Source organism: Nilaparvata lugens, chromosome 13, assembly GCF_014356525.2.
Source record: "Nilaparvata lugens isolate BPH chromosome 13, ASM1435652v1, whole genome shotgun sequence".
In the NCBI taxonomy this organism is placed as follows: domain Eukaryota; kingdom Metazoa; phylum Arthropoda; class Insecta; order Hemiptera; family Delphacidae; genus Nilaparvata; species Nilaparvata lugens.
This window is the reverse complement of record NC_052516.1, coordinates 28,524,011-28,542,928: the sequence shown is the minus strand read 5'-3', so window position 1 is coordinate 28,542,928 and position 18,918 is coordinate 28,524,011. Positions and strand designations below refer to the sequence as shown.

General features: G+C 33.8%; 1 protein-coding gene across 1 annotated transcript in view; it reads left to right on the top strand.

The window, feature by feature from the left end:
• The first annotated feature begins 7,702 nt into the window (after positions 1-7,702).
• The window catches only part of LOC111044260 (ATP-binding cassette sub-family G member 8), a 118,898-nt gene continuing 107,682 nt past the window's right edge, over positions 7,703-18,918 (top strand). Inside the window, exon 1 of the mRNA XM_039440242.1 lies at positions 7,703-7,895. The gene's annotated coding sequence lies outside the window, so the exon portion shown is untranslated. The remainder of the gene's footprint in view (positions 7,896-18,918) is intronic.

Sequence of the window (18,918 nt, the reverse complement as noted above, 5' to 3'; positions counted from 1 at the left end):
TGTGCAGCTCTGTTTCTTGATATATCTAAAGCATATGATGCTATTGATAAAAACATGCTTCTAAAAAAACTTGATTTATCAGGAGTAAGAGGAATTGCTAATGATTGGTTAAGATGCTACCTATCTAATAGGAGTCAAAGGGTCAGAATTAACGATACGTTGAGTGAACCCGGGGACATTACCATAGGTATTCCTCAAGGATCAGTGTTATCAAGTACTTTATTCCTGGTCTTTATTAACGATTTGACGGATGGTGACTTACAGGGAAAGATTACATCTTTTGCAGACGATACAGTTATATTTTATTCGGCCAAAACAAATCAAGAACTTAAAAATAAATTAGAAATGGATCTTAAGCACCTTAGGTGGTGGTTTTGCGAAAATAAATTAACTATCAACACAGACAAATCTAATATAATACAATTTAATCTTCAAAAGACGGATCAGGAGTTAACTAGTATTTACTTCCATAAATTAGATTGTGCGCAACAGGTGAATAATATATTGTGTAACTGTGAAACAATAAAACAAGCACGTATGTGGGCCTCATATTGGATAGTAGGCTCACTTGGTCAGATCATGTACAGAAGATAAAAAATGAGTTATTTGTATACATAAGGAAGTTCTATTACCTCAGACAGTTATGTCCAAAAGAAGTATTGTTACAATTATACCATGCAATTATTGGTTCTAGAATAAATTATGGAATAATATGCTATGGGAGTACATACAATGTTCATATTTAACCTGTGATTACTGGTCAGAAACATATATTAAAAATAATTTGTAATAAACCTAAACAATATAGTTCAATGATGCTCTTCAGAGAACTATCAATATTATCAGTGAGACATTCTTTTCTATTCAAAGCATTGCTGGATTTAGCTGAAAATAATTTCGATATTCAACAGATGAGAGAAAGAATAAACCTCAGGAATTCACAGGACATTAACCTCCCAAAACCAAGATTAGAACATTCCAGACGACACTTCAAATACATAGCTATAAAAATATTCAATTCACTTCCAGTAACAACAAGGAAAATAACGTCACGTCAGTTATTTAGAAAAGAAATCAAGAAATTCATTTTACAACTAGACAACCCGAATGATTTTTTTACTAAATTAATATAGGTCTAAATTTAGTATAATTTACACATTACACAACATGAACACTGCAACAATCAAAGATCATTTAACTCACAAATCCCATCCGGTATGCGTAAACAGTAAGACAGTATCAAATTTCAATCACTGTCACTTTCTTCAAAACGCATTCATTTATGGTCTAATTACATCAGCACTTTGAAAAAAAACGAAACGTTAACTATGAATGAAATTGAACTAAATATGAAAAAAAACAGCAACCACTCCGTACATAGTTTTAAGTTTTGTGTAAGTGTATGTGTGTGTGTGTGTGTGTGTGTGTGTGTGTGTGTGTGTGTGTGTGTGTGTGTGTGTGTGTGTTTGTGCGCATGTGTGAATGTGTGTGCTTATGAATGTGTGCGCATATGTGAATGTGTGTGCGTATGAATGTGTGCAAGAATGATTATAAATATTGACATATTGATTTGTTTCAATATAATACCATATTCAATTATTATGTTCTTCATGATATAATATTTAAATTTGTATATGAATATTTTATTATATATATTCAAGTGTCCCCACACAGGGTAGCCTATAGGGAACACATATTAAAAATTAGGAAACAGTATTGTATTTGATTTTTGGAATGCATTTGATTGTTTAATTTTTTTTTTAATAAAGAATTTGAAGTTACACTAAGTTACATTGTCGACTGTCTGAAAAGGACATGAAATAATATCCTGGAACAAATGGCCGGAATGTGGTAAAATAGAGTTGGAATAGAATAAATCGCAATGAGTATTGAATACAATCATGTGGATGTCGATGATATAATATTGTAAACCGGCGGTGTTTCAACAAATGATTATCGACTCTCTGAAAAGGATATGAAATAATATTCTTCCCATCAACACACAGCCGAAGAAACAGAAAGAAATAGAAATAGAAAAAAATGAATATGAAGTTGAAAAGCTTCACTTGAATAAAATCATATTTTTGAATTTCGGGAGCATTTTTCTCAACGGTTTTTCCTATCTTTTCAATGGGAACAGCGATTCAAGAAATCATAGTTATAAGAAATCTGAAAAGCTCTAATAGTTTTTGACACGGGTTCATGTCCGCAAAGCTTCAAATGCATTGTTTTTCGAGGAGAAGAAAGGGTCACAGCGAAGAAGATGAAGGCAGAAAAAATATGCTAAATATGCAACAGTAGATTGGAAACTGGACAGAACCAAAACAGGAACTGAGAAGGAATTTCAAAGTGATGCTGTGACTTTTCTCTCTCTCTCTTTCTCTTTCTTCTACACAATCTCTCTTTCCTCTGTCTCTCTTCCTCTCTCATCCATGACAGGTTCATTGGAGCAGCTTTGGATTGGAGCAGAAGTTACAACCATGATCACGCAAAGTATTAAAATAGCCTTTGATTATGGTTTGGAAGCTTGTGTTGGACTTGATGAGGGTAGGGAGGAGGAAGTGATGAGAGAGAGAGATAGAAAGATAAAGAGTGAGTGAGAGAGAGAGTGAATGAGTTGGAGGGATATAAGTTGACCAACCGTTAGCCTACACTTGGGTGAAGTTCACCTGCTCCTTCCAGTTCAGCTCTGAAAGGAGAGACTTACTGACTTATCAACAAGGAAGAAATTTACGATTTATTTACGACGATGGGTATTGGGGTCAGAGCTTTTTTTAAAAAAATAATTTAAAAGAGCCAAGAGAGAGGATCCTTGACCTTTAGATTGCACTTGAACCTTGGCAAATGAAATTGAAATACTAAAATAAGATGTCATAAAATATAAATATGAATGGAGTTACTTCTTTTATCTTTCTCAACTACAAGTAGTTTCTAATTTCCATCACTGGTTGTGATTAATTATCTATTTTTACGACTGAAATTATGTTAATGAGAAAGTACAAGAAACAATAATTTTTTTATACTATAGTAATAAATGTAGTTAGTGATACTCTTGTGCCTGTTTCATCAACATCTAGAAGACAGTCATATATTTTTACTATGTCACACTCCATCAACTAGAGACTAGTAACTTTCAAATTCACCAATAATTGAAGCTGATATCCAACAACTTTCATACTCAACTCTTGTTTCAAAGAGCGTAAATATTACTTTACTATCAGTGTCATTGATAGTTCAAAATCTGTCAGGCATACAGTCAATTCAGTAATCAGTGAGAAGTAGTGAGTTATGTATGCTGATTGTCCCTCACTTTGATTCATACAATACAAAACGTTTATGCAATAAATACATCATCAAAATGATAGGGAGAGGAAAAATAAGGTAACTTTGTGCTATTCCTCTCCCAAATTTAGATAACACATTAATCTAAATTGTCTGGTTACTTGTTTTAATGCTGATTATGATTTCCATAATGATCTTGTGAGAGAACTGCATAAGATGTAAAGATCTTATGAAATATCGAAACCTCACATTCATAACAGTATTGATGTAAATTACAACAATCAATGTAAATGATAACAATTGTACCTATTGTACCATCAAAAATTGATGTATTAACAACTCACCCTGATGTAGATATACATTTTTTTCATAAAATTCTATAATTAACCAACAGCTCCAGGAGAATGGGGACTCCAAAAACAATTCTTAGAAGATGATACATAGTGCTACCTGTGTGCTCTATCCTATTCTTGATACCTCTATTCTGTAAATATCTGATATACCTTTGTTATATTTTTAATTTTCTCTTGTGACCCTAGAAGTTGTAGAAAATGCAAAAAAGTTTATTTGTAATTCCTGTAGAAACTTATTAAAAATTCCAATTTTAAAAGAATCCGATATACCTATATCATATACCTGGACCCCATGCCCCCAAGACATGACTATAAAATAGGTTCGGCATTCTAGTCCATGCAATTATATCATAGGCCATGGCTTTGTATGGTTATTGACCATGTCCTTGAAGAGCCACCTATATCAAGGAACCGTTAAACAGATCTACATTCCAACAATGGCGTCACCCTTATCGAATTAACTCAGGTGCGAATCACTTTAAAATGTCAGCATTGTTTGAATGGGAAGCATTGATGTTATCCACAAGGAAAGCTGACAGAGAGGAGTAAATCCCACTATACACAATATATAGTATCATCGTGGCTTTTATAGATATAATACGTATATATATAGATGATTGGTGTCCTCAAATTCAGGACCGTTTACTGTCATATGTGAGTATATATATGTATGTATATATATCATCTGTATATATGTATGTGCTCTTTGTATGTGAATGGGGAAGAAGAGGTGACAGAACAAATTGTCAAGTCACCTGTGGAGTTGACCGCGATTTACTTTGACCGAGGAAATTATAATATACGTTAGAGCAGATTGATGCATTCATACAGATCGGTTGAACTTCTGATTCTGAAGTTCATTGCTACTACAAATACAGCGGGAAACCAAGCGAGGTGTTGGTAACTTTTGAGTTTATGGAGTTCAGTTCGAATTATTTTTTAATTTAAAGAAGACGTCTTGGAATAATACTAGTAGTTCTGTGGACAGTAGACCTCACGCAGTATTCTCATCCACAAATACCTGATTGAAACTATAGACCTTATATGATGCAGCAATAGACTGGCTTCTCCACACATCTGAGTAATCAGATGTCAGCTGATTTATGATGAATAATTCTATAGTCTGATTTTTACTCTTATATTGGCGTATGAAGGAGGCTCCTTTTCCTTTTTATATTATCCTTGAAATGCAAAAGTTCAAAAAGCCTTGTATATACGTCGACGCGCAATTAAAAAAGGAACATACCTGTCAAATTTCATGAAAATTCATTACCGCGTTTCGCCGTAAATGCGCAACATATAAACATTTAAACATTAAGAGAAATGACAAAACGTCGACTTGAATCTTAGACCTCACTTCGCTCTGACAATTAAATTTGAATTCTTCAATACTAGTAGTTCTGTGAGCAGTAGATCTCATCCACAAGTACCTGATTGAAACTATAGACCTTTTGGAAATACAGCAATAGATTGGCTTCTGCACACATCTGTGTAATCAGTTGTCAGCTGATTTATGATGAATAATTCTAGTCTGATTTTTACTCTAATATTGGTGTATGTAGGAGGCTCCTTTCCCCTTTTATATTATCCTTGAAATGCAAAATTTCCAAAAACCTTGTATATACGTCGACGCGCAATTAAAAAAGGAACATAGTCTACCTGTCAAATTTCATGAAAATTCATTACCGCGTTTCGCCGTAAATGCGCAACATTTAAACAGTTAAACATTTAAACATTAAGAGAAATGTCAAACCGTCGACTTGAATCTTAGACCTCACTTCGCTCGGTCAATTAAAAAAAAAGTATCTCAGATTTGGCTGAAATTCAAACCATAGATGAAGCTTTACCTCAGAAATGTCGGAGCCAAATTTGGCAGCCCCACCTACTATAAAGGGTGAGTTATGCAACTTCAAACATAAAATTTGCAAGTTTTCAAACGGACATATGAGTTCTTGGAGTTTTAGTTGTTGTACTTGACCGGGCAGAGTAATAGTTCAAACTCAAACGAATAGCATCAAACTAAATCAACTATTAACAGTAGTATTCAATTTTTACTGGAATACAATTTTATTTCCAATATTCTTAATTTTTTTGTACTCTTACTATGTATAATGAACTATTGTAATATATTGTTATGGAAGCAATTTTTAGGAGAAATCCTGTATGCTTCCATGTTTTCATAAATAAATGAACTTAACTTGATCGTGTCGAATTCTCTGAATATTCTTGAGAAATACATGCTTAAACTCAGGTTCCAATACTAAACATTCTAACAAGTCTCATATTTCGAGTAGAACTGCTCATTATTTCAGACCTTGAGCTTTGTTTATCTTAACTACTGTTGCTGGTCCATTACTTTTCTCAGCTATAAGTACTTGAGGAAAACTTGCATACATCAAATAAGAAATCAGACAAATCATCCTGAATTCAAAAATGAAAACAGTTTCTATCACACGATTCCCATAGTTTGAAGAATGATTAATTGGTTTTCCCACAATTATTTTTAGAAAAAATCAATGTAATTTGTATTTCCACACCCACAATTTTTTTAATGATTTGATTGTATGATGAGCATTATATTGAGAAGAATTCTTGATTGATTTCGTCTTCAATTCTTCCTTATTTTCAAATTCAATGATGAATTCTATTCATCAATACTATCACCCACTTTATGAAACTTATTTTTATAATAAGGTGAGGCAGAACATAGGCAGTATCTTTCTGCCAATAAAAGTCATAAAAATGGATAAATAAATAAACCTCTTCTCCACTTTTCAAAATCTTGATTACTTATTACAGTAGTAGGGAATCAATCCTCTTCCCTTTCTCATCGACCTCTTTTTCCCCTCATAAAGCTTCTGATTTTTGTCAATATCAATAGCATTCTCTTCCACTTAGAATCTTCCCACCTCTTATAATTTCTTCCTTCTTGAATCTACCCTCAATCCAATCTCCTGTTCCAATCCAATCCACTTATATTCTTCCTATATCCCATTCGTTAAACTCTTCCTCAACCTTCCTTTTTTCTCACTTAATCTCCCACAATAATGTCACCTTTTTTCTCACTCATCTTCGTATTCGAATACGTATTACGCTCCAACATCTTCCACCGTTTTTACTTATTCCTCATTTATCCTTTATTTATTGATGAATAATTCAATTTAATACAAACCTTTTCCATATTACTCTATGTGTCTTCATCCTCTTAATTTTTCTCCAACGCTCTTTTCTCTTCTGTCCTCCACTAATCCTTCCCTCCTTAGATTCTTCACTTATCTCCCTCTCTGCTCTTGTCTTAATGAAAATCAATAACTCAATCAATCTCTCATTTTGTCCCATTCCTTGTATACTTATTCCTTCCTTATTCAATCTACACCATCCTATTCTTTCCATCCTCTCCTCTACCCCTTATCTAGTGTCTCCTTTCTCCTTTCTCATTGAACTAACTAACTGTGGTTACTAACATCAACTCATCTTCTAACAAACAACCAACAACATACTATTATAAGAAATTATTACAACAAAATACAGAAATTATAGTATAATAAAATCTTTTCCTTCTCCCTGTAGGTAGACTATCACTCTTTACTCAATCCCCACTGAAAATGCTACAATCTCATTAGCTACATTATCAGTTAGCACATCAAAGCACTACCAACCCCCCCCCCAAAATACACAAAAAACGAAAACAATGGTACCTTAAACAAATACCTCTGAAAAACGACCAAAATAAACTCCGGAAAGAGGAAGCGCCTGTTTAAACCTTAAACAATACACCCATCAAAAAATCTAACAGTAATTTAACACCTGACAACTGTGTACTTTGCCGTCAAAATCCAACAACTGGTGCATTTTCAGATTATCAGGTTGGCAACAAGACTCCAATCTGAAGAAAGGATAGACAGGATCCTGCATTTGGTGTAGAAATATATTTTCAAGTTGGCAACGGTTACCTGTAGCTAGGATGCGGTGTTAGTGTAGTTCTGGTTTAGTGCTAGTGTAATTTTGATCTGTCAGGTTGGCAGCGGAAAGCCACCAGTTGCACCGGACTATGATTACAGGCCACCTCCACCAGTTCTCAGGTAAAGCCAGTGGGATACGTTAGCACTGGAGCGTTACCTACGTTGGAATTTCATCAAAATAATCGGGATTTTTTTGGAGGTTCGGTTGATTTTTAGATTTGAGTGAGTTCTGTTCTGTAGGAAAATTGTGAACTGGTTTCTGTTGTGATGGAGATGTGTTGGATAACGTGATTGATAGGTGAGTAACAATAGATAATAATGTTGATAGAGATAATAGGAGTGGTTTTCAAGTTCATGTCTCATTTACTCGATTTTTGAATTCGATGAAGTTATCAAAATATATGTGTGGGAATCATACTTGAGAGGTACCTTAGAAAAATAAAACTACTGGATCTGATAACAAATCGAAACTACCTGAGATCTGATGTTACCGATAAGTATTTTATTTTATCGTAGTCCAATAGTTTCGAAGTTTATACTTCACTCAAATTTATTTGTCATAAACTCTACTCGATTGAAGAAGCCATATTCTTTTGCATGATATTTTATCTATAGCTGTTCTCCAAGAGATTGAAACCATTGCAATCAGTATTCGATTCTGTATCACAAAGAATCAAATCGACTTGATGAATTTACATATGAAATAGACTTCACCACAACTGTTTATTCACGTGGTAATCAGTATTAAGAAGCTTCGATCCACTTATAAATGAATTGAGATAAAACATGTTTCTCTATAAATCTATATCAAACGTATTCATTCATTATTCACCTCTGTGTCAAGGAACTGTCCTTGGAAGGGCAAGTACTACCTTCGAAAAGACTTTGGTAATAAATTGTTGGGATTCACATTATTGATAATCAGATACTTAATCATGATCATATCTTTTGGTTACTATTGTAGGACTATAAGGTACCATAATTCTATAGTCCATAGATCATGCTTACTGTTGAAAGAGTAAATGCAAAAAATTTCCAAAGGAGTATGGTTGTGATTCAAGAGCATCATCCAAGAAATGTAATTTGTTTTCCATAACGAAACACTTCATAATAACTCTGTTGTAGTAGAGACATTGTGTTTCCAAGTCTTTGAAATACAGTGGTCCAACAGAGTGGAGTTATCTTCCAAGAATTCAGAAGCACTTATCATTATAGAGATATATTGTCTATATAAGAATAGATCTCTATTCGAACTATGATAGATTGAAAGATGTTATAATATGTTCTTGTTGGATATAACGTTGTTGATATTATTGCAGACCCTATCAAACAAAACTCTGTCAAAAACATTATGTGAGTTCTTTATGAGATGCTAAGAAGCTCTGTAGATAATAGTTTTTTAGACCTCCATCATCTATCAAACTGTAGGTATGTACACAGAGAAAAAATACTTTTCTTCCTATATTAGTTGGTCTCTGATATGTCTCTGATAACCATAGAGTCTGTAATTCATCTGTAGATTCATTCACTTATTCATTTATATAATAAGTATATTATCAAAATGATAGAGAGAAGAAAAATAAGGTGACCTTGTGTTATTCCTCTTCCAAATTTAGATAACACACAGTCTGAAATAGGAGGTCTTGTAGTTCTTCAATTCACTAAAGTTTCAGTCCTCAAGTATTTTCACAAAGTAGATTTTCAAATTTAGATGCTTCAAAACTAAACATACAAGAAATATTTCACATATAGATAGTTTTAAATTTCTGTAAGACTAAAGTGGGTTGATTAGCGAAACTGAAAAGTTATGTATGGTCCAAAAGACTTGATAGACTGAAACACCTTATACAGTCTTTAGGACGGAACCTTTGATAAGACCTTACAGATTCTAATACTTGAGAATCTGACTGTAAAACTTTAATTAACAATAATGATAATTTCTCTGATTGCTAATGAATTGCAACCAGAGGAGGTTATTGACAAAACATATACATAATTATTATAATATACATACGAAAGTTGCTAATAATAAACTTAGTCCTAATTATGATACCCCACTCTTATTCCAAATAATTAATTATTCTAAAGAATCTAACAAGGTTCTCTTACTGGTGATAAGGTTCTGTTGACACAGTAGGCTAGTTTCCAAAGGAGCTAACTAGATTCGATTTAGAACAGCAAAGCATGCAGCCACACTTGAGTCTAGAGTACGGTAACAGCAACTAGAGTGTAGATCCTGCAGGATTAGAAATATTTGCTTGCGGTTCTTTAATCACTGTCCAAACGGTAACAATTACTGCAATAGATACCCGGGATCTTAATACAGAAATATTCTCATTATGCAGAAACTCAAATGATATAAGTTAGATTCTTCAGGATACACTTGACGTGAGTTTAGGGATTGAATGGAATTCCTTGATTCAGAGAATGTATAAGGAGAGACTTTGTGACTTGGTATAAAGTTTTCCCCTAACCATAAACTTGGGTTCCTTATTTTAATATATTTGGAGCTATAGAATAATCCGAATGATATAAGTTAGATTCTTTAGGATACACTTGACGTGAGTTTAGGGAATGAATGGAATTCCTTGATTCGGATGATGTGTAAGAAGAAACTTTGTGAAGTTGGGAGTTATCCTCCCAACCATAAACGTCTGTTTTGATGTATTTGAAGCAATAGAAGAATCAAAAAGATATAAGATAGATTCTTCAGGATACATTTGATGTGAGTTTAGGGATTGAATGGAATTCCTTGATTCAGAGGATTTATAATGAGAGACTTTGTGATTTGGTATAAAGTTTCCTCCCAACCATAAACGTCTGTTTATTGTTTTAATTTATTCGAAGCAATAGAAGAATCCAAAAGATATAAGATGGATTCTTCAGGATACACTCGACGTGAGTTTAGGGATTGAATGGAATTCTTCAATGTTGTTTTCCATCACGAACTGCTTATTATTAAATCACTTTTTGCTATTAGAAAAAACGACTAGCAGTCAGATATTTTACAATAAATGAATTAATCACTCACTGTGACAACGAGATCTTTCGGCAGCTCCGCCATCTTCTTGGCTGTACTCATAGACAAGTAGAAGGATAGGATGGCAATTTTTAGTGTGCTGTTGGTGTCTATTGAATTAGTGTCTGTTGGTGCTGTTGGTGTCTATTGGGTATGTTGTGGCTGAGAAGGTAATCGAAGAGGATGTGTGATTTAAAGTTGGTTTGTTCTTTTAATATACATTGTCTATTGCTTTAAAATTGGGTGTATATTTCAAATTGTTCTATTGTGTCTAATTCTGGTCCTTTTTTTTCATGTGTATTATTTGTAGATCAGTATTTATGTTTGTGTGTTTGTGATTTTCTTGAATTAGGTGGTCGGCGAATGCAGATTCTGTTTTTGTTTTTTGAATGGAATTCCTTGATTCAGATGATGTATAAGGAGAAACTTTGTGACGTGGTATAAAGTCTCTTCCCAACCATAAACTTCTGTTTATCATTTTAATGTGATTGAAGCAATAGAAGAATCCTGCAAATCTATACTTCTCATAGCTAGATAGATGGATCGTAAAACCATAAATAATCGTATACCATTCAACTAGCTTAATACATTTATCAGCAAACAATTCCTAAATCTATAATATGCACAATATATACTCAAGTACTGTGAACAATTTATAGCTTATAAAACAAACGGTCAGCACCCACCATTATTTTGTGTTTCACAATTATTCACGGGCGTTTTGTATTGCTGATGAACCAATATAGATGGATAGAAATTGTGGAAAAAAATAATAAGTGGCTATAGAGTCATACAATTTGGTCATCGTTTTTCAATAGAGTAATATTTGGGACAGTTACTGTTAATTCGCAATTAGGTAATGCTTATTTGCAATTATGTAATTGGCTCAAGTGAGTCTAATTAAAGACTGCATTATTGGAAAATGACAATGAGAATATTGTAATACTATTAAGAGCCTAATTAATCAGTATTTCGCCATAAATAAACTCTCTGACGCCCACTCTTTCAGCTCCTACTATACAATTATTCTAAATTTCAAAATGATTCACTCATGTCCTGAAGATCTCTACTTTTGAGTACAGTAGTTACGAACCTTTTCATTATTAGGCTATAGCTTTCCCATCCTTTTATTCAAATTTTTATGTTATCTCTTCATCATTTATTCTTCTCATTTCATTTGTATCAACTTAATAGAATCTATTTCCTTTCTCTGATGTCTTGAAAATTGAAAATACTTCTCCGTTCCTACTTGTTTCTACTTGGCTAAGTTTGTCCATAAAATTGTCCACAATCGCGGCTTTCAATAACTTTTATCTGTAATGATTCCAGCCGTCACGCTATAACTCATGTCTCTTTCTATAGAAGAAGTGTCTCTTCTCCTATCTGATAGCCCTTCTTATTTCTTCTTTCCACCCAGCATGCTCTTCCATAGTGAGATTTACCCTTAAAGAGAGATTTACTCTTAATAACTGTCAGCATTCATTCATGTTATTCAAGATAAATTCTGGAAGTTTGATGTCAATCTCAAAATTTCATAGTTTAACTAAGGGCCATAATTATGCACCATCTGCGTTTAACGATAAATATCGGGCACTGAGCTTCGCTCGTTATTTATCTATTGACTTTTGATAAACCGAACACAATTCTTTGAAATGATTGGGGAAGTACTAACAGGCACAGCCCAAAACTGTTTTTTCCCCGAATTTTGATTTATACACTATAAATAGTCCAGAAAGTAGGTTATGTTCCATACACTTGAATTCAGGTTCAATTTTCTGTTCAAACATTTTAAAACAAAAAATTATAATTTATATCATATACAAACCAAATTGAATAACAAAATAACACTCACTGATCACTTGAAATTGTCAAATAATGATCAACTTTGAAAATTATGATATACTCTAGTTTAGGAGGATTATCATGTCATGTCAACAAATAAAATTATGTTGATCAAATCGATTAAAAATTGTCTAGCTAGATAAAATTTCTCGCTGATTGATTATGATTACACAGCTGGAAATAATTCTGTCTCTCTCCCACACAGGCACACGCATCTTGTGTTATCGAGAGACGACGAAATTATCATCTGTTTTCCAAGGATGAATTATCCTTTTAATGTCGTTCAGCGAGTTTTCCAAAGAATGAAGCCTAGTGCAATCGAATCTTTATTTCATGAACCTACTGTGTTCCAAATTTCGTGAAAATCGTTAGAGCAGTTTTCAAGATCCGTAAAACATAAATATCCAGATATAAAAATAGCCAGATATAAAAATAACCAGATATATACAGAAATCGCTCGCTTATTATAATAGGATTATTATTAAAGATTACATTTAGGTATGGTTGCATTTATCATGATTTGTTTCATTTCGGGTTCATAAAATCAGTTGATCTATTTCAGTTTAAACCGAGATTGTGCATAAATGAGCCTAAGGACCAATGCTTAAACTGAATTTAGTCAGCTGGTGGCTTAAATTCAAAATGAAACAAATTTCAACAAACGAGACTTGATACGGATTTAATCTAGTTTAAAATGAAACTTAGTCACTTTAACTGTCACTGTGCGTGCAAACGGCCCTAAGAGTAACATGCACCGTGCGTTTAATGATAATCTACAATCACAAGAAGGCATGGTGGTATTATTGATAAACCGCATTTCATTAAGGGTTCCAACGAACAGCTAATTAATCTCTGTTTAAACTTAGCTGGTGCATATGGGCCCAAGTATGTAGGCCTCCATCCTATACTATTAAACGAGCAACTTCTGTTTATATGTTCAGATGTTTGGATGTTTATATGGTTATATAGTTATTTATTTATGTCCAACGGATCTCGAAAACGGCTCTAACGATTTTCACGAATTTTGGAACATAGTAGGTTTATGATATAAAATTCGATTACACTAAGTCTCATCCCTGGGAAAACTCGCTGAAGGACATTACAAGGATAATAAATTATTATTCATCCTTGGAAAAACAGCTGATAATAATTATTTCGTTGTATGTTGGTGATGGAAGTGAGTGAGCGAGTTCATGTGTGTGGGACTGTGTCAAACAATTATGACTCAGCTGTTGAATTTCTGTAATCATCCAATCAGGTACTTAGTGCCGGTTGCAAAAAAGCCGGGTTATTTTCAATCCTGATTAATTCCAGTAGATCCATCTTTTTGAAATGGTCTTCTCTGATTTGGTTCACGTGAAGTTAGTCAGGATTAAAATTTAACCGGCGTTTGTGCAACTGGGCCTTTGTGAGGGAACTTTTTGCATTCCTCTGGGAATTAATCTCAATTTACTGGATTAGATAGAACTTTTCTGTATGAATTTTATTATAATTTCTTCTTTCATAATACATTTTTTATCCTTCTGTACTCCAGAGCGAAGTTCGGTACCCGATATTATTCTCCAATCAACTATCAGATCTCAGATCCGCTGTTCAAGTGGAATATAAGATAATCACGTGATTTAGAACAAGGTCAGGTGATCGATGGAATATAAATCGATTAGCGATCGGTCAAACTGACCGAATGTCAAAGCTGAACGAGGATTTAGGTTTCACGCATATTCTCCGTCAGGGAAAGCATTCAATATACGAAACAATTCAATTATTTACAGGCAGCATCAAAACGTTCTAATGATTTGTTTCTTTATGAAATCAGGATGAGTGGATATACTGTACTATGCTTAGACTATTTGCAACTGATATGGAAGGCTGGAGCAATCCAAGGATAGCATTATAGGGTTCAATCCTTTATACTATACTTGGGTGCAATCAATGTAAATGATAAATACAAATTTCAGTTTCAAATCGTGAGGAAGAGATTGGTTCTGTGGTCGCACAGATAAGTTATCAATAAGATAAGTTAAGATCCATTTGCCTGATACTCCCGTTGTAATAAGGGTAATCAAAGGGCGCCCTAGAGGCAATTTGGCGACCTCTTCCTCAGCGGAAGAACCTACAAAGAAGGCCAGGAGTGGAACTCACGTAGGTCACGAGGACTAATCAGTCTGAAGAGACTGCCAAGCATATCACACTGGATTGCGAGAGACGAGGGACAAGGAGAAGGGCTCAGTTTGTCTGCAAGCAACCAGGTGATGAATGGGATGTTAGAATATAGGGAAAAACTCCTGGACCTTGTAAAGGACACGGGAGTTGGTTTGCCTAACTAGCATACTTGGGACACACAATAAGCTTCGGTTGACGTGTGAGGATCTTTGAACCTTTGGATCCTTGATTCCGCCCTTGAAACATAACATAATATGACATAATATAGCATAACATAACTTAACATAACATAGTATAGCATAACATAGAATAACATAACATAACAAGGGTGACCACATGAAGAGCCGACTTCTCAAAATATCATTTATGAGTTGAAAATCACTAGTGGTTCGGAACCCACCTTAGTTTCACTCATCATCATTCGTCTCATCACAAGTCTAGAGATCATATATGTTTATCACCCTTAGCAGAAAAATTCATATGACTAAAAAATTCTTGTCAATCATGATTGTTGCATGTTTATTGATGAGCTGATGTACTGGAAATTGGAATGTATTTGATAAAATCTTCCAAAACTGAGTACTCATTTAGGAATCAATTCAATTGCAGTACTATAACTGCATTCCAGTTTTGCAAGAATACGAATAACAATGGAAATACTAGTAATGAAAAATTGTGAATATTTCCATAGAGTTGAGTCTTTCAGAAGCAGTTTTATTTTAAATGTTTGGAACATGTGGAATGAGCAGCATCCCAAAAATATTAAAAAAGTGAATTGAGAAATATCTTAATGTTCAAAATACCATCAATATTTTTAATATTTTTGTTACTTATAATTTGCATCTATCTATCAACGGTGGTTATTGATACATTGGTCTATAATATATTAGATTAACTAAACGTATTTTAGTGATGATCAAGTTCAATAATTGTACTTCGGTTTTATAATAAATCCGATCAAATTCTTCAGCAGAATTTTCACACCTACAGATGCAAAAGATTAAGATACTAAGAAAAAATCAGAATTCAAAGATACTAGGGAAACCCTCTTTTGAAAAACACAATCATTATTGGAGGCCAACGCTCGATCAATTGACAAATCGTGTCTTTCTCAGCCGGTTTTCGGACTAACCTTTCAAATACTGGACGAGGAAAAAATATACCGGACATGATCGCACATAAAAACTAGAATTCAACCAAGCCGGCTCCTCTAGTGAGCTGTTAAGCAGTGGAAGAGAGAAGGAAAATGGTTGAACTTGGAGATGAAAAGAGAAGAAGGATCATTAGAGAGTCTGAGAGTTGAAGTTTTTTTCTGTTGTTTCCTGATATTTTGTAAAAGTAGTGGAATGTCACGTTTTAATTGGGCCAAAAATCGGGTCATTGCACTGGCAAAAATGACATCATTGACATTTCCCTGATCAATGTCATCTATCAATTTGTTTTGGTTTTATTGTTACATAATGAAATAATGAAATGAAATTTGAAATTTTTTTCCTTTTTGCAAAGCATAGAAGGAAGGAAAACACATTCGGAAGGAGAAAGCAGAGATTAGAAGTAAAAGGAAACAGGAAAGGAGAGAAAGGATGGAGTTGAGAAAGATAGAAGAAGAGGAAAGGTGAGGATTGAAGAGGGAGAGAGAAAAAAGTGAAGAATGAGTGCAGATGAAGAAGTGAGAGAATAATGTGAGAAACAGAAAGAAGACGATGAGTATGGAGAAAAAGAATGAGATTATGAATCAACGTCATCTATGAAAAATATTTGTACGAGAAGAAGGAGAGAAGATGGAGATGCTGGAGGATAGGAACGAACGTTGGAAAAACGAAGGAGATGAATGCAAGGAGAAGGGTCAAGATTAGGAATAGATTCTATCAATGTAATTTGGTTGTTTTGACTAACATTATGGATGAAAGAGCTGAGGAAGAACAGAGAAGAAGTAGAAGAATTAGGAGATGAAGATAGAAAAGTGGGCAAGCACAAAAAGTAGATGAATGCAAGGAAAATACAGAGGATTAGGAACAGGAACAGTTTTTTGTAACTTTAAATTTTCTATCATTTATCAAGAGTTACTTGTTTGCATTCCTTGGTACATTCAGAAAGAGAGGAGAGACACGGGAAAGGAGAAGTAGCAAAGAAGGAAATGAAAGAAAGGATATGAGAGGGAAGCTTCCATAAACTCAGCCAAAGGGATCAAAAGGAGATCAAGAGGTCTTGCTGATCCTCCTTGATTTGAGCAGAGTGTAACCAAAGGTAACAAGGTACCAAGAGGTAACAATATATTTTAATGAGGTATCATTCAAGGAAATTAGAACAAATGTTAATGGGTAATTTATTTATTTATTTATTTATTTATTTACAACAATATGGAGCACACGGGAAAACCCAAAAATTGCTCCCCAATCAAAAAATTACAATAAGCACTTTACAAAAAAACTTAAAAATCGAGAGAAAGACATAAGGAAAAAACTATTTCATATTTGTGAAGAGAAAAAAAATGTGATGAGAATCTAAATATACTGAAAACTTAATATACTAAATACTAGATACTATACTATTATTATACTGTACTAGAAATCATTTACAATATGAGAAAATAATCTGGAGGAAGAAAAAGGGATTAAGGTATTAAGAGGTAACAATGTATTAATTTTTCTAAATTTGGAAGAAAAAACACAATTATTACTTATTTAGCCTTATTTTATCCACCAATTTTCTCACATCAGTGTCGTTTGTTACATAAATGAATTATTTCTTTAATATGTGAATATTTCCTATTTCAGTTATAATAATGTGAAAAAGTTCATCTATGTTTGGTTTTGAAGCATATAAATTTCAAAATCTACTTTGTGAAAATAATTGAGGACTAGAAATTTTGTGAAGTGAAGAACTACAAGACTCAACTTATTTCGGACTATGTGTAACATTATCTAAATTTGAAAAAAATAACTCAAGTATTGCCTTAGTAATTTACCTACCAATGTTTTCACATCAGTGTCGTTTGTTACAAAGATAAGAAAAAAGACAATTTCAGGTATCAGTCACGGGAATTAAAGAAAATTTAACCAGATAATTTGGAGGAAATCCATACCTTGCGAGGAAAATAAGGCTACTAGGAAAATCCTCCCATGATCACAAGACCTGTGGACAAGGAAAAACCATCCTCCTCAACCCAAAACCGCGAGGTTCAGCTTTGGTAAACACAGCTAAAAACTTTGACCCCATTGGTAAGCAATTGGTATTTGCTGACGGTCAATGGGCAATAAGAATGGAAACTGGAGACAAATGAAGGAGAGAGATGGAATGAGGTAAACGAGAGGAGAGAAGAAGAGAAGAAGAGAGAGAATAGCAGTGATTTGATAAAATGAGGTATAATTGACACGCTTGCTTCTCCATTCAGAACCATGGCTCTTCAATTCTATAGTGAGATTCGATTTATAGATTGTCAGCATCGGTTGAAAGGGAAGCAATGGTCTCAATCATAAGGATTGCTGACATTATGTAGTGGATCTCACTTTAAAAGCGGTTCCACACTGTTCTATTGGGCAGGAAGGTGAATACGCATCTTCTTCCTCATCATCATCTTCTTCTTCTTCTTCTTCTTCTTCTTCTTCTTCTTCTTCTTCTTCTTCTTCTTCTCTTCTTCTTCTTCTTCTTCTTCTTCTTCTTCTTCTTCTTCTTCTTCTCTCTTCTTCTTCTCTTCTTCTCTTCTTCTTCTTCTTCTCTTCTTCTTCTTCTTCTTCTTCTTCTTCTTCTTCTTCTTCTTCTTCTTCTTCTTCTTCTTCTTCTTCTTCTTCTTCTTCTTCTTCATCATCATCTTCTTCTTCTTCTTCTTCTACCTTCTTTACTCTTCTTCATCTTCCTCTCTCCTTATTTCTTCGCCATCTCTTTTTACTTCTTTTGTCCCCTTGAACAGAGCTGATTTTTTGTTAGAAGCAGACCAGCTATTTTATCCGAAAAAGTTTTATTTACTACAAAAGGATTTGTCCGTTACTATTGCCGTTACAATTGTCGATTGGATCGAGTTTCAGTGGATTTTTTTTGTTGAGTAGACACTATTGGTTGATGCAATTCAAATAATTATCCACAAATGGCACAGTTGCAACAATGAATGAAATCCTAGATGGATTCAGTTCAATCATTTTTGTTTCCCTCGTTCAATTTATGAGTGTGTCTTTTTCGTTAATGAACTTAATTCATCTATTTATCAATATTTGATAACATAGTATCATTAACATTTTTAAGAGAAGAAAAACAGGGAATTCCGTGAACATCGCTTTCCCAAATTCAGATTCAAACTGTT